This window comes from Globicephala melas, chromosome 13 (genome assembly GCF_963455315.2).
Source record: "Globicephala melas chromosome 13, mGloMel1.2, whole genome shotgun sequence".
Taxonomy (NCBI): domain Eukaryota; kingdom Metazoa; phylum Chordata; class Mammalia; order Artiodactyla; family Delphinidae; genus Globicephala; species Globicephala melas.
In genome coordinates, this window is record NC_083326.1 from 70,908,957 (window position 1) to 70,922,481 (window position 13,525).

A 13,525-nucleotide genomic window follows, 5' to 3' on the forward strand; every position below is an offset into this window, starting at 1 on the left:
GGCCCCACCAGACCTCATGCGTCTTGGGTGAAGGTGATGTTCAGCTCTGCCTGCTCTATAATACAGCCGAGGACAAGAAACCAGGTCTCTGACATGTTCCTAACTTGGCAAACAAGGCCCCAGAGGCAGCTCTTGGGGACAGCTCGGGGACAAGTGGCCTTAATTCATCCAGCCTCAAGGACCCTGTGGGCTGTGCTGAGCACCACGGCTCTTCTAGGACTTCCCAGGTGCCAGAGCTGGTGTCTGGGGTGCCAGGTCTCTTCCCATCTAATGAGACCCAGGGCACACACCAGACGGAATTCCCTAGAGGCCCTAGACTTTGTTTTTTCACTCATCCCAGAAAGAACAGGAAGAATTCCCATCTCGGCTCTCCAGCCACCATCTGCAGCAGGCCGGGAACAGGTCTGGCGCTGCAGCTTCAGAGCCTCCTCCCGCATCGGACTGGATCCCAGGGACAGGCTAGTTGCCAGCAGGCCGGCAGAAACCCGGCCTTCCTCCCTCAGGCCCTGCATCCTCCGAGGGCAGGGGGGGAAGAGGGCGGGGTTTCAGGCCAGATCCCAGTGCCTCTCCATTCTTACCAGACAAGTTATTTCAGATTTGAATAATAAATATGCTAACTACCTTCTCTTCCCCTGCCAAGTGTTCTCATTTCAAAATGGACTTAATGAGATCCCTTGGCAGAAGGACTTCTGGAAGCAACGAAAATGCTGTGCAGCTTCGAGATGCCAGCAGCAAGTGGCACTTACTGGAGACCCAGCGAACAGAAACAGGCCAGGACGGGGTGGCCGTCACTCACGCACCTCCCGTGGGCTGAGCACGGCGTTCGGTGCAGGGCAGGTGCCACCGTATCTTTTAGGTCACTGACGCTCTGCCAACGGCCCAACGTGGTCTTGTCTCCACTTGAAAGATGAGAAACCTGAGCCTTAGACCTGGTTCCCAGGTTGCACAGCATCAAAACCTGGCCTGTCTGCCAAAGAGCTGTGTGACTTTGGGCAAGCCGCTGCACCTCTCTGAGCCTCTGTTTCCTCGTCCATCTGTAAATGGGGATAATAATAGTGACCTCTGTGGAGGGATCGCTTAGCACGTAGGAAGTGCTCAGTAAACGTTCGTGCTCAGCAACCTGCTGGGGGACGAATGGCTGGATTGGAACCGAGGAGCCTGCCTCCGAAGCACCATCAGTTCTCTCTTCCCACCAACTGGTAAGTCCCTCTCCCTTCACTGAAACAAATCAGAGCAATCAGAGGAGAGTGAGCCCACCCTCTCCGGCCCCCGCATCTGGGAGCCTGCCTTGCCTCCCTCCAGCTACCAGGCCAGCCCCTCCTCTTGCCCCACTCACCAACTCCAGGGCATCATCCCTGCAGCTGACCACCTCTCTGTCCCCTGCAGCACCCGAGTCTCCCCCTCTGCTGGACCAGGCCCATCAGCAAAGCCTCGACATCACTCATCTTCAAAAGCCAAAGGGAAACCTCCTTCAATCCCAGCTCCCTCACTGCTTGGAAATCTAATGGTGCCTCAAATGTGCCTCAAAGACACCAGGAGGAAACTCTTGATGCCTGGCCCCAAATCTGCTTTCTCCACACAAGTTCCTCCACTCACCTCGCTGTCCTGGCCTGAAGACTGGAAACCTTCCACGGTCCCTTTCCTCCCCTCCCTCTTCCCTCCCCAAACTACAGCCAGAACCAGATCATTTCTCCATCCCCATCCCCACCCTGACCCCGACATCCCTCCTCAGCACCAGATCCCAGCCCCCATCTCCAATCTATCCCATCAGCCGCCACCAAAAGCATGCCCTCAGCTCTGCACTAAGACCAGAGCAAACTCCAAACGCTCTGCCTTGGCCCTCCAGGCCCCCACCTGCCTCCCCCTACCCCCCTGCTCAATACCAGGCCGGCCATATTGACCCCACTATTGGCCTCAACCCCTCCAAGCTGGTTCTGGCCTCAGGGCCTTTGCATGTGCTGTTCCCACCGCCTGAAACACTCTTCCCCCAGAATTGGTGGGCTCCTTCTTTCAGATCTCTGCTCAAAAGCCACATCCCTTTAGGGGCCTTTACAGCCACACCTCCTCCCAGCCTCTATCTGCCACATCATCCTGTTCTATTGTCTTCATACATTTATCAGTATTTACTTTTCGTATATATTATCTGTCTCTCCCACTGGAACATACACTCTGCTGGGGCAGGGATGCTCACTGCCTAGACCAGTGTCTGACACAGAGAAAGGGTTCAATAAATAGTTGTTGAGAGAATAAACAAATGAATAAATGAACGAACAAATAAACATTGAATGGACACACATATACACCATCCAAAACTCTATGGGGCTCAGTGTGCTCATCTCTGAAGTGGAGGTGGTAGTTCCAGCACCCGCACGATGGCGATGAAGATAAGTCCCAAAGGACGGGGCCCAGGAGAGGCTCAAAAAAATACTTGCTGGTTAAAGCACTTCAGCCAGCGGACACCCAGCAGCAAGACTCTCCTCTCAAAGCCTCACTGCATGAAATGCACTTAAAAGCCAAAATTCTGTAACTGAGATACAGTGGTTGAAGGTCTAGTGGAGACCATATGTAAGAACACTATTCGCTGTGTTATCCGGTAGCCATGGCAACTGAAATCTTCAAGTACAGTTCCATCTCGCTTTAACTTTTTATGCAGAAATTTCCAAAAGGAAATGTTCAGATTCCTTTCTCTGGTGACATTCTACAGAATAGACATCCTCGTTTGGCTCCCAGAGGAAAAAAATGCAAAATGTCAGATTCCTATGACATAAACTGGTTTGCAAAGAAAGATGTTTCATTTCTTTAAAAAATGCGAGTCTATTTCTGAGAAAAGGAACCAGATCATCATCATCATAAATACTATTATAAGCAAATAAAAGTTCTGCTTGGAATGGAATGGACCAGAAGTTCACTAGCTCACTTGGTCATTCAACAAACATTCATTGCATGCCTGCTGTGTGCCAGGCCCTGTGCTGGACTGTGGGGACACAGCAGAGAATGAGACAGATGAAGATCCCTGCCCTCATGGAGGCTGTGTTCCAACAGGATAGACATCCAATGAAAGAGCATTCCTGGCAAGGAATTCCTAGCAAGGAAGAGCAGGGAGCAACATGGTATATGTGGAAGGACTGACCTATGGGACCACGTAGATCCGTCATTCATTAGCTGTGTGACCCTGGGCAAGTCACTGCACCTCTCTGAGCCCGTGATAAAACTGTGATAACAATATTGTTTGATGATGTGCCATGTGAACCCAAGGAGAAGACAGAAAAAGTGCTTTGCGTGGTGTCAGACCCCTCATAAGGAGCCACCTACACCCCCAGATTCTCAGAGCTGGAGTGAAACTCGGCAGGTGATGTGGCATCTGAACACAGACCACAGACCCAGACCACATTTGTGATGGAGGCAGGCCACCCTGCTCTCAGCTCCAGCTCCTGTATGTCCTCATGCTGTCCTTCATACCTGAACACCTCCCCTTCCCCCTCACTCCCACTCCTGCCAGCCCCAGCCCACCTGGAAAACCCTATTCAACCTTCAAATGACCTGGCAAGTCCATGGCTAGGCACTTCTCCTGCAGACAGATGCAACACACAAGGGCACCAAGACGTTTGCACAAGGATGTTCGCTGCAGTGTTGTTTACGGTGCACAAAACTGGAAATGACCTACATATCCATCGGGAGGGGACTGGTTCAATAAATACAATGAGAGGAAAAATATAAAGCCATCAGAATGAATGAGACAGACCTACTGTGCTGAGAGGGAAAGGTCTCATCATTATGAAAAAAAGAAAAATCAGGCATAGAACACTATGTATAGCAAGGTCTGACTGGTGTTAAAAATATGTGTATATACACAGGAAATACAGATACATGCACAGAGAGTCTTATGTACGCAGAGAATATTTCTGCAAGGAGATGCATGAAACTGTCACCAATTTCTAGCGGAGTGGGACTGCAGGTTGGCGGTAGCAGGGAGACACATTTTTCTGTAGAACGCTATGCTATTTTGCACTATTGGAAATGTTCACTGTGTCTTCGTATTACTTTCTCAAATCAAAGAAAAATAAACTATTTTGAATGTTTGGACATCCAATACCTGTGTTAAATTTCCTCCCCCTAAAAATGGGCCTAACCTTTCCACCAATGTGTGGAGACATCACAGGTACAGCACCATTACCCATGTATCCATTTATGTGGGTGTCACCCTTCCCTGGAGGCACGGAATGTGGGGTCCACACCTGTGCACCCACTGAGAGCCTGGCCTCTCGCGCTCAACCAGTACGTGCTGGAGGAACAAACGGCATCATTACACCCATATACCCACTTCCATCTTCTTCAGAGCTCTTCATTTTTACCAAGTTACTACTTAGTAGGCATCGACGTCTCCATGCCAGCCAATCTACACCCAGCATCTCACTGCACTGGGTCCATAACTCTCCAGGCTGCCTGACAGCAGTAGATGCTGTTGGTGTCCCGCCCAGGCCCCCGGTACTGGCTGGGGCCCCCTTCCCCCAGGTTCTGTGGTGCTAGCTGCCACCGCTCACTGCCCTAGCTTCTCCAACAGCTGACCTCAGCTGGTGGAGGAAGAGCCACCCTGCTTCTCCAAGGCAGGGACTGACTTTGTGGTGCTGTCGCCCCTCCAGAACTCCTCCAGGGATCAGGCCGACTCTAGTTCTCCGTCACTAAATCGTGGACCCATGAATCCCCATCTCAAGCTCTGTTTCTAGGGAACCTAGCCTGAGCCACTGCCTCTCAGAATCAAGCAGGGCAGACAGTTTTTTAAACACAGTGCTGGGAATCTACTAACATCATAACTCCGGGAGTGGGCAGCCTCAGCACGGGAAGTTTGAAAGAGGAACAGACATGTGGCCAAGATGGGAAAACAGGAGGGGCGGGGTGTGTGTGGATATTTATAAAGCCCATTTCACAGATGAGAAAACTGAGGCTCAACTTTAAAGCCACAGAGGTAGATCTGAACCCTGCTCTCTCAGACCCCAAAGCCTTGACTCTCTGTTCTGTCCCTGCTGCTCAGCTGTGAGGGGGTTAACAGGCCAGAATAAGAACAAGGTGATTTTAGGGGTTGGCTCCAAGTGGAACATTCTCCCAGGCTTCACTTGCCTTGTGCAAAAACTCAAAAGGCCCTAAAATAGAAGTGCTAATGTGGTCAGGAAGTGGGGTCCCTGGGGGGTACGCTTCCTCGGCCAGCCAGCGCTGGGGCCCGGTGTGGCGCCTGGGTCCCACCGAGGGCAGCCCGGCATGAAGGAAATATGGGAAGCAGCTCTCGGGCAGGCCTTCGGGGACTTCCTGTCCACCTGTGCAGACGGGAACAACAGGAAGTCCCGGCCATGGGGCCCGGCGGGCAGGGTGCGGGCCAATTGAGACGGACAAGGTGCCCCCAGTCGGCCTTCCCCTTTCAGTCCATTCTCAGGGATGGACGGACACTCCCACAAAGGTCGGGGCAGCGTGGAAGCATTTGCTAAGCACCTGCTGTATGCCTGACCTGGTATTAGGACCTGAGGAAAGAAATGAACAAGACACAGGCCCTATGCTCCAAAAGTCTCACTTACGTACTCACTCGCTCATTCATCCATGCGTTCAGTTCAACAGACATTTATTGAGCACCTACTGTGTGCCAAGTCCCATTCTAGGAAGTGGGGAAACAAATAAGACATGTCCCTACCCTCAAGAAGTTTCTCTTTTCATTCATTCACTCATTCATTCATTCAACATTGAATGAGCACCTACTGTACACAAGACTCTGTGCTGAGAACTGGAGAGACAGAGATGAACAAGGCAAGGTCCCTGATAATGAGAAGTTTCACTTAGTCATTCTTTTCATTCCCTCTTTCTTTCATTCAGCTCCATAGGCACTGCTGAGCACCTGCTGTGTGCCCGGCTGTGGATACAGATGTGAAATAGACACATCCCCTCCTGGTGGAGAGTTCACTGGAGTCAATCATTCATTCATTCACCGAGGGAATGAATGGGCATCCAGCACTGCGTTACGTGACGAGGATACAAATGTAAGGCCCAGTCGCTGCTCCCTGTCTCATCCACCCATTCCTTCTTTCCTTCATTTGGTACAATGAACATTTATTGAGTGCCTACTGTGTGCCAGGGACGCAGAGGTGCACAGGAGAGAACCTCCGCCCTTGAAGAGCCAGCCGTTCTTCCTTCCTCCATCATTTACATGTTCAGTTCACCAAACATATATTGGGCACCTACTGTACATCAGACCCTTGGGAGGCAGATGAGTGAGCCCCAGACTTGGCCGCGGAGGAAGAGCAAAGCCGGCACACACAGGAGGCTGAGTGATGCCTCGGTTCCTCAGGCAGGATCACGAGGCCCCACCCCCTGTTTCCTCAAAAGCCTGGGGAGAGGAGGCAGCGGGGAAGTTTGCGATGCCCCTTCCCTTCCCACGAGCTGCAGGGTGGAGAAGGGGTGATGGGGGAGGGAGAGAGAAACTGCTCGAAATAAACACTAAAGGGAAGAATTGGTGAGTGAGGAGATGAATCAGACAGCTAAGTGAGAATTTTCAAGAACTCGAGGAATATTCTAAGTTTAGAGGAGGAAGGGGAAAGAAAACAAACCGGCCCACAACTTCCCACAGTGACATGTTCGACACCAAACAAATGGCAGCCCTGTCGATCTCCCTGGGTTACTCCGTCTGCTCAGGTTGAAAGGTTGACAGGAAAACATCAGGCTCCGAATCCCCTGCCCCCTGGGGCTGTGGGGAGGCTTAGGTAGGTTCATCCATGGGAAGCCCTTGGCACAGTGCCTGGCACATAGTAAGTGCTCAATAAACATTACCTAGTAATTTTACTTTCGTTTCTGGCTGTGGCAGCTTTGAAACGTGGCTGCACATTCCTTGACTTTCCTTCCATTGAGAGGTGGGGATCCATGTCCTCTCCTCCTGAATCTTGGGGGGCTTGTGACTGCTTTGCTCAACAGAGAGCAGCAGAAGTGACGCTATGTGACTTCTGAGGCTGCATCCATCATAAAGGGTGATGGAGGTCTGCCCTCTTGGCCACAACACTTGCTCTGGGAGCCCTGAGCCTCCATGTTGTGAGGAAGCCCAAGCTACGGCAGGTGCCTGGACAACAGTCCCAGAAAGTGCGGCCTCCAAGTCATCACAGGCACCAGATAGGTGGGTGAAGAGGCCTCTGGATGATTCCAGCCCCCAGCTGTTTGGGGATCCCAGCTGACACCCCAAATATCACAGAGCTGCTATCCCCACGGAGCCTTACCCGATTTCCTGACCCACCGAATGTTATGAGCAGAGTAAATAGTGGTTGGCTTACACCCCGATGTTTTGAAGTGGTTCCATGTAAAAACTGCTACCTGTCTCTCCGAGTCCCTGCCCTTTATGATGTGCACAATCGGAGAGGCTCCACCAACCTGGAAAAGCACGGAACAACTTTATAAACTGTAAAGTTCTGTGCACAGAGGAGCCCCTGGCATCATCGCTCAGGACACGGGAGTGCTCTGCCGCCTTCTGGATCCCACCTAACTTTGCAACCCCGTAGCCAAGGCCGCCCCCTCCCCACACCGTGTTTAGCCTGGGAGACTCCACAGGATACTGGTGCTGACCTGAACTCACATGGCAGGTTGTTGCTTTGTTCCCAAGCTGGGACTTAGGGTCATCCCTCTGGGAGGAACGGCTGGAGGACAAAGGCTGCTTTCACTGGGCCCCAGGCTGCTCTCGGCAAACATGGGTGGCTGGGGGCAGAGCGGGGAGCAGGCAGCCCCCGGCACGCCCCTCCTGGGAAGGTGGCCAACAGGCCAGCGAGGGCCCAGGCAAGCTGGGGCAGCACTGGGGTCTGGCAGGGGCCTTCGCTCCCGCTCTGAGTCTTTTCCAATTACACCTAAAACAAGGACAGGGCAGAGGACAGAGAGGCAATGAGGAAATATTGGGCACATTCAATAGAATGTGAGAGGTTAAAAAAAAAAGGCCTCCCTAGGATTCAAGTCAAATTATAAACATATACTAGCATAGTGCAGGCTCCAAGGCAAGACAGCATGGGATCAAATCCCAGCTCCTCTGCCAACCAGCTGGGGGATCTTCTGCAGGTGACATAACCTCTCTGAGCCTCGGTTCCATCATCTGTAAAATGGGGATGATATTAGTGTTTCTCTCCCAGGACTGTTGTAAGGGATAAAACGAAGTAATATGAAGTGCTTTGCCTAGTGCCTGGCTGCTATAGGCTGAATTGTGTTTCCCCAAAATTTATAGGTTGAAGCCCTAATCCCAGTACCTCAGAACGAGACTGGGCTTGGAAATGGGGCCTTTAAAGAGATAATTAAGTAAAAATGAGACTGGTGTCCTTATAGGGAGGAAATTTGGACACACAGACACCTGGGGTGCACAGAGGCAAGGCCATGTGAGGACAAACCAGGAGGCAGCCCTCTCTAGCCAAGAAGAGAGGCCTCAGGAGAAACCAACCTGCCGACACCTTGATCTTGGACGGCTAGCCAGCCTCCAGAACTGTGGGAAGATAAATTTCCGTTGTTTAAGCCACCCAGACTGTGGTATTTTGATAGGGTAGCCCTAGCAAATACATACACTGACACAAAGGAAGAGGTACATGAAGATCTCCTATTACTATATTATCGCATTTATATTGTAACTGTGAAATAATATGATGTTAACATGAATGTGCTTATATTTTATTAATACAAATAGGCTTAATGCAAAATATTAATATGACATTAAACAGAATATGTCTGCAAACAGCTGTCCCTTCCTACCTCAGAATTTCTACATAAAGCACCATGTTTTCCTTGATGAGAACCTACTGTATAGCACAGGCAGCTCTACTCAGTGCTCTGTGGTGACCTAAATGGGAAGGCAATCCCAAAATGAGGAAGTATACGTACACATACAGATGATTCACTTTGCTGTACAGCAGAAACTAACACAACGTTGTAAAGCAACTATACTCCAATAAAAATTAAAAAAACAAAACAAAACAAAAAAACCCAAACCCCACCAGGTTTTCTGAAAAAGAAAGCAAAGAGTTTTCAGCCTTCTCATCCATGCACTATTCCACCCTTGAGGAAATACTTACATTGTGTTCTTCTGGCTCCAAACAAAGACACCTCAAACCTCCCACCGCTTCCAGAACTTCCAGGCCTCCACACATGCTGGTCCCGCCACCTAAATGCCCTGCCCCCCCGCCCCCCACCCGCACCCCCATCCTACTCAGGCTTTAAGAGCCAGCTCGGGGCCCAGCCCAGAAAAGGCACTCAATACACGCACACAGCACAGCAAGCCAACTTTGAGACGAGCCGATGACTGCATGCCACAGGTGAAGACGCTGGGCCGGGAAAGGGGCAGTGACCAGCACAAGCAAGGTCTCACGGCCAGGACCACAGCCCAGCAGCCCAGCGTCCTGGCTCCCCACTCGGTGACGCTGTCCCGCTAGCCCAGGCTGCCTCCCCCCTCCCCCGTTCTGCCTCGAGGATGGAAACCATGTGTTCATTCAGTTCGAAACTCCCAAAGCCACGTGCCTTTTCAGCTCTGGAAAATCCGTTTGCCCACCAGGGACAAGAGTGAGTGGCAGAGCGGGCACCGGTCTGCATCAAGCTTTTCATCCCTCCATTGCTGATGGACTGAGGCCAGATTTGCTACCAAAAAAATAGACGCAGATTCTCTGCAAGGACCAACATCCTGGGATTTAGCAAAATTTGGCAAAATCTGCTCCATCATTTACACTCCATACTATACCCCACCCTCTTCATATTGGATTTTCCAGCTGACATAACTGGAGGTCAGGGGCTGGCCTTGGCCTGGCTTACCCCACCGAGGCTGATCTTGGTGGTAACACCATTTCTGTGACTCCCTAGCCTTCACTGGCCTTAGGATTCAGGCGGCAGGAGACCTGAGGGGCAGAGGGAGACCATGGGCTCCAGTGGGGGAAAAACCCTGCCCCAGAAACCCAGTTCTGAGGACTCCCCTCTATGCGACTTTGGATAAGTTAGGTTTCCTTGCTGTCCCCATCTGTAAAATGGAGATAATCAGAGTGCCTGCCTCTCTGGAGAGGGTTACACACGCTCAGGTGTGGAAATGGGGTAGCCCTGCACTTGCTTTAAAAAGGCAGCCGCTCAAGTGATTTGTTAGAACAGGAGTGCCCTCTAGCGTCTCCATCTGGAAATCATTCTTCCAGTGGGCCCCCCAGCCCACTTCTTGTATCAAGTCAGTTTGGATAATTCCCTTGGGAAGCAATTAAAACGATAACGGCCCCCATTTATTTAGTGCCTATTATGTGCCAGGTGCTCCCCACACTGGTCTCCACAATGAGATGCTGACATAATCCCCATTTGAGAAAGGGGGATTACTCATCCCCAGGTGAAAAAACTGAGGCTCAGAGACAGGAAGCCACCTGCTCAAGGTCACACTGCAGGGAAGCCTGAATTCGAACCCAGGTCTGCCTGACCCCAAAGCTCCATTCTTTACTGGATCCCTAGAATTGGGAGATGGTGCACAGTCAAAAGCCTTAAGGAGAATCCAGCCCAATACTTCACTACACCAACAGAGAAACTGGGGTCCAGAGAGGGCAGGCAATTGCCAGGGTCACACAACAAGTACACCCCAGACTCCTGGCTCCCGGGAGTGTTTTGCCCTCATTCCCACCCCTCCAGAGCTTCTACCTTGCATTTATCATTCCTTTTGGCAGTCATAGGACTGGCATGTCCCTTCTAATGGCTCTAATCCCTGGAATGTCTGAAACCCAACAATGGCTCCTTTGGGACAGCAAGGGCTGCCAGCCTGAGAGACCTCCGTCTGAGAGTAGGGAACGCTGTTCACTTCAGCCCATCAGCGTGAACTATCTCAGGGGCTAAGGAATCTCCCGGCATGGGCTTGGCATTTTCCTTCTCCTCGGAGGTCCTTCCAAATTTCCACCAAAGCATCTCAACAACCTTCAGACATGGGCAGGTCAGGAATTACCTTCCCTTATACAAACAGGGAGAGAGAGGCTGGGGAAAGGATGGGGAATGTCTAACAGACATTTCAAACTCTACAAGTCAAAGCCAAACCCTGATCTGCTCCCAGGACCCTCTCCCTCTGCAGTTTTCCTAACGGACGCCAGCGGCAGCCCCATCCTTCCCTTCGCCAGCCCCCAAATCCTCAGTGTCTATGTGACTCTCTCACCCACACCCAATCCATCAGCGAATCCCGTGGCTCGACCTTCAGAGCAGATCCAGAATCTGTCCACTTCTCACCACCTCCCTGGTCTGAGGCACCGTCATCTCCCACCTGGACAACTGCAGAGACTCCTCGCTGGTCTCCCTGATTCTGCCTTTGTCTGTTCAAAACCCAAGTCAGACTGTGTCCCTCCCACTCCAAGCGAACACCCTCCACTGCTCCGTCCCCTTCAGAGCACAAGGCAAAGCTTTCCGAGTGGCTACCAGGCCCTACATGACCTTGACAACTCCCATCCCCTCGCTCACTCTCTGCTGCAGCCACACTGGCCTCCTCCTGGTTCCACAGAACTGCCTATGCACACATGGACCTCAGGGCCTTTGCACTGGCTGCTGCCTCTTCCTGCAACCTCCCTGGGCCTACTCCCTCCCCTCTTCCAAAGTCTCGGTTCCAGTGTCACCTTCTCGGGGCATGCCCACCCATCCAAGCCCTCCTGAGTTTCTCTCCCAGCCGCCCGGACTCCTGACATACCATACAGTGCTCCTGTAAACAAACGCCCATTGTTTACTGCCTGAACCCCCCACTGGAACGTTAGTCCCCAGGCAGGGATATTTGACCGTCTGGTTCACGGATTATCTCAAACACTGAGAGCAGGCCCTGCCACAGGCGTATAATTGAATTGAATTGAATTGAATTGAGGACCCATTAGCTGTCTATACCGGCATCAGCTGCTAACACTTATCCAGGACCGACTGTGCCCTGGGCTTGTTGGCATTGCCTCACTGAGTCCTCAAGACCTCCCACGAGGGAGATGTTATTATCATTCCCACTCTACAGACAGCAAAACTGACTTTCTGAGAGGCTAGGAGATTTACCTGAAGCTCTCCACTCCATTAGCAAGCTGCTCGGTGGGGACTGGACCAAGACCCCAGTTCTCTGCCCTGCAACTGGGTTTACAAGGCACCCGGGGCTCAAGTCTCATGACACAAGCTGCCTGTGGCCCAAGCCTCAGCCCTGGCTCCAACAGCATAAAAATAGCCAGTTCTCCTATTTCAGCCACAGACGTTGCAAAGCCAGACGGGACCCTTAGCACAGAGTGAGACCGCCAAGATCTGAGACTCAGGAGCTGGTAGTAAAAATAACAGCAGTAGCAATGGTAATAGTGGACAGGTGTGCGCGGAATGCCAGGCGCCCCGATAAAGCCCGCAGCCATCCAGTCCTCACTAAGCCTTCCACACGCTGTGTCTACGAGCACCTACTATGCACCGTGCCCGGGGCTGGGTGAAGATGGGCGTCCTTCCTGCCTGAGGGAAGCCGCATGCCACAACCAAGCACATTAGCTTTGGTGCCAGACTTCCCGAGGTCAAACCCCAGCTCTGCCCCTTGCCAGCCGGTCCATATCAGGTGGGCACTCAACCCCCTGGAGCTCCAGGCTTCACATCTGTAAAATAACAATACCCGGCTCTCGGGGCTGTTGGGAGGATTATCCGCAATGCCACACGTGCAAGGGTTTGGAGGGTGAGAGAGGAATGCACGTCACTGTCTCATGACTGGTATTATTATTGCTGGAGGTGATGACAGGCTGAGTGAGGGACAAAGCTGAGTAACCAGGCAACAAGGAGGCCCTGGGGAGAGAACGGCCAGTCTAACCACATTTAGACATTTGGACATTTTTCCACCAAAAAGAAAAAAACAAATCTGGCCATGGAGTCGAAGGCAGGGAGATGAAGCTCGGCAGCCACCAGGGAAAACAAGGTGGGTCCCCTGTCACTGCGCGGAGACGGGGCCACCGGACCACGGGCCCTGGGAAGGAGGCGTCTGCAAGGGGCGGAAAGGGACCCGCCACCCACAGCACAGGGCTCCGCCCTTGGGCTTGGTCTCCGCGTCACACAGCCTCTCCTGAAGAAGCTGTCAGAAGTGACATTGGCAACCCTCTTAGCTGCGGGTGACATGGAGTCAAGGAAGGTGCCAGCCAGGAGTCAGCGCTCAGGCTCTCTGGGCTGGCTGGACAGGCAGCCTCTGGGGAGCCAGGGAACGTCTGGAGGGTGTCTCCCATTCTATCAGAGCCCTCCCGCCACCCCCAAACAAGAACATCCAGATGGTGAGTGCTCCTCTGAGTCCAGCCCTGTGCCAAGGATACTAACGCCCCTTGTCTGAGCTAATTCTCAGCACAATCCACGTACAGATGGGGAAACTGAGGCTCAGCGAGGCAATGTGACTTGCTGTTGGTGGAGCTGGGATTCTAAGCCGGGGCTCTCCCCTCCAGAGCCCAGCTCAGCCCAGTGCAACATCTTTCTATAATCCTCCACTTTGCAAAAGTCAATAGAGGTCGAAGGATTTCCTGGAGGCCGGCAAGTCACCTCAACCCGTGGGCCTCAGTTTCCC

At 52.2% G+C, this 13,525-nt stretch overlaps 1 protein-coding gene across 5 annotated transcripts in view; it reads right to left on the reverse strand.

Moving 5' to 3' along the window:
- The window catches only part of KIAA1671 (KIAA1671 ortholog), a 186,173-nt gene that overhangs the window by 76,679 nt on the left and 95,969 nt on the right, over window positions 1-13,525 (reverse strand). The gene's annotated exons all lie outside the window — the stretch shown is intronic.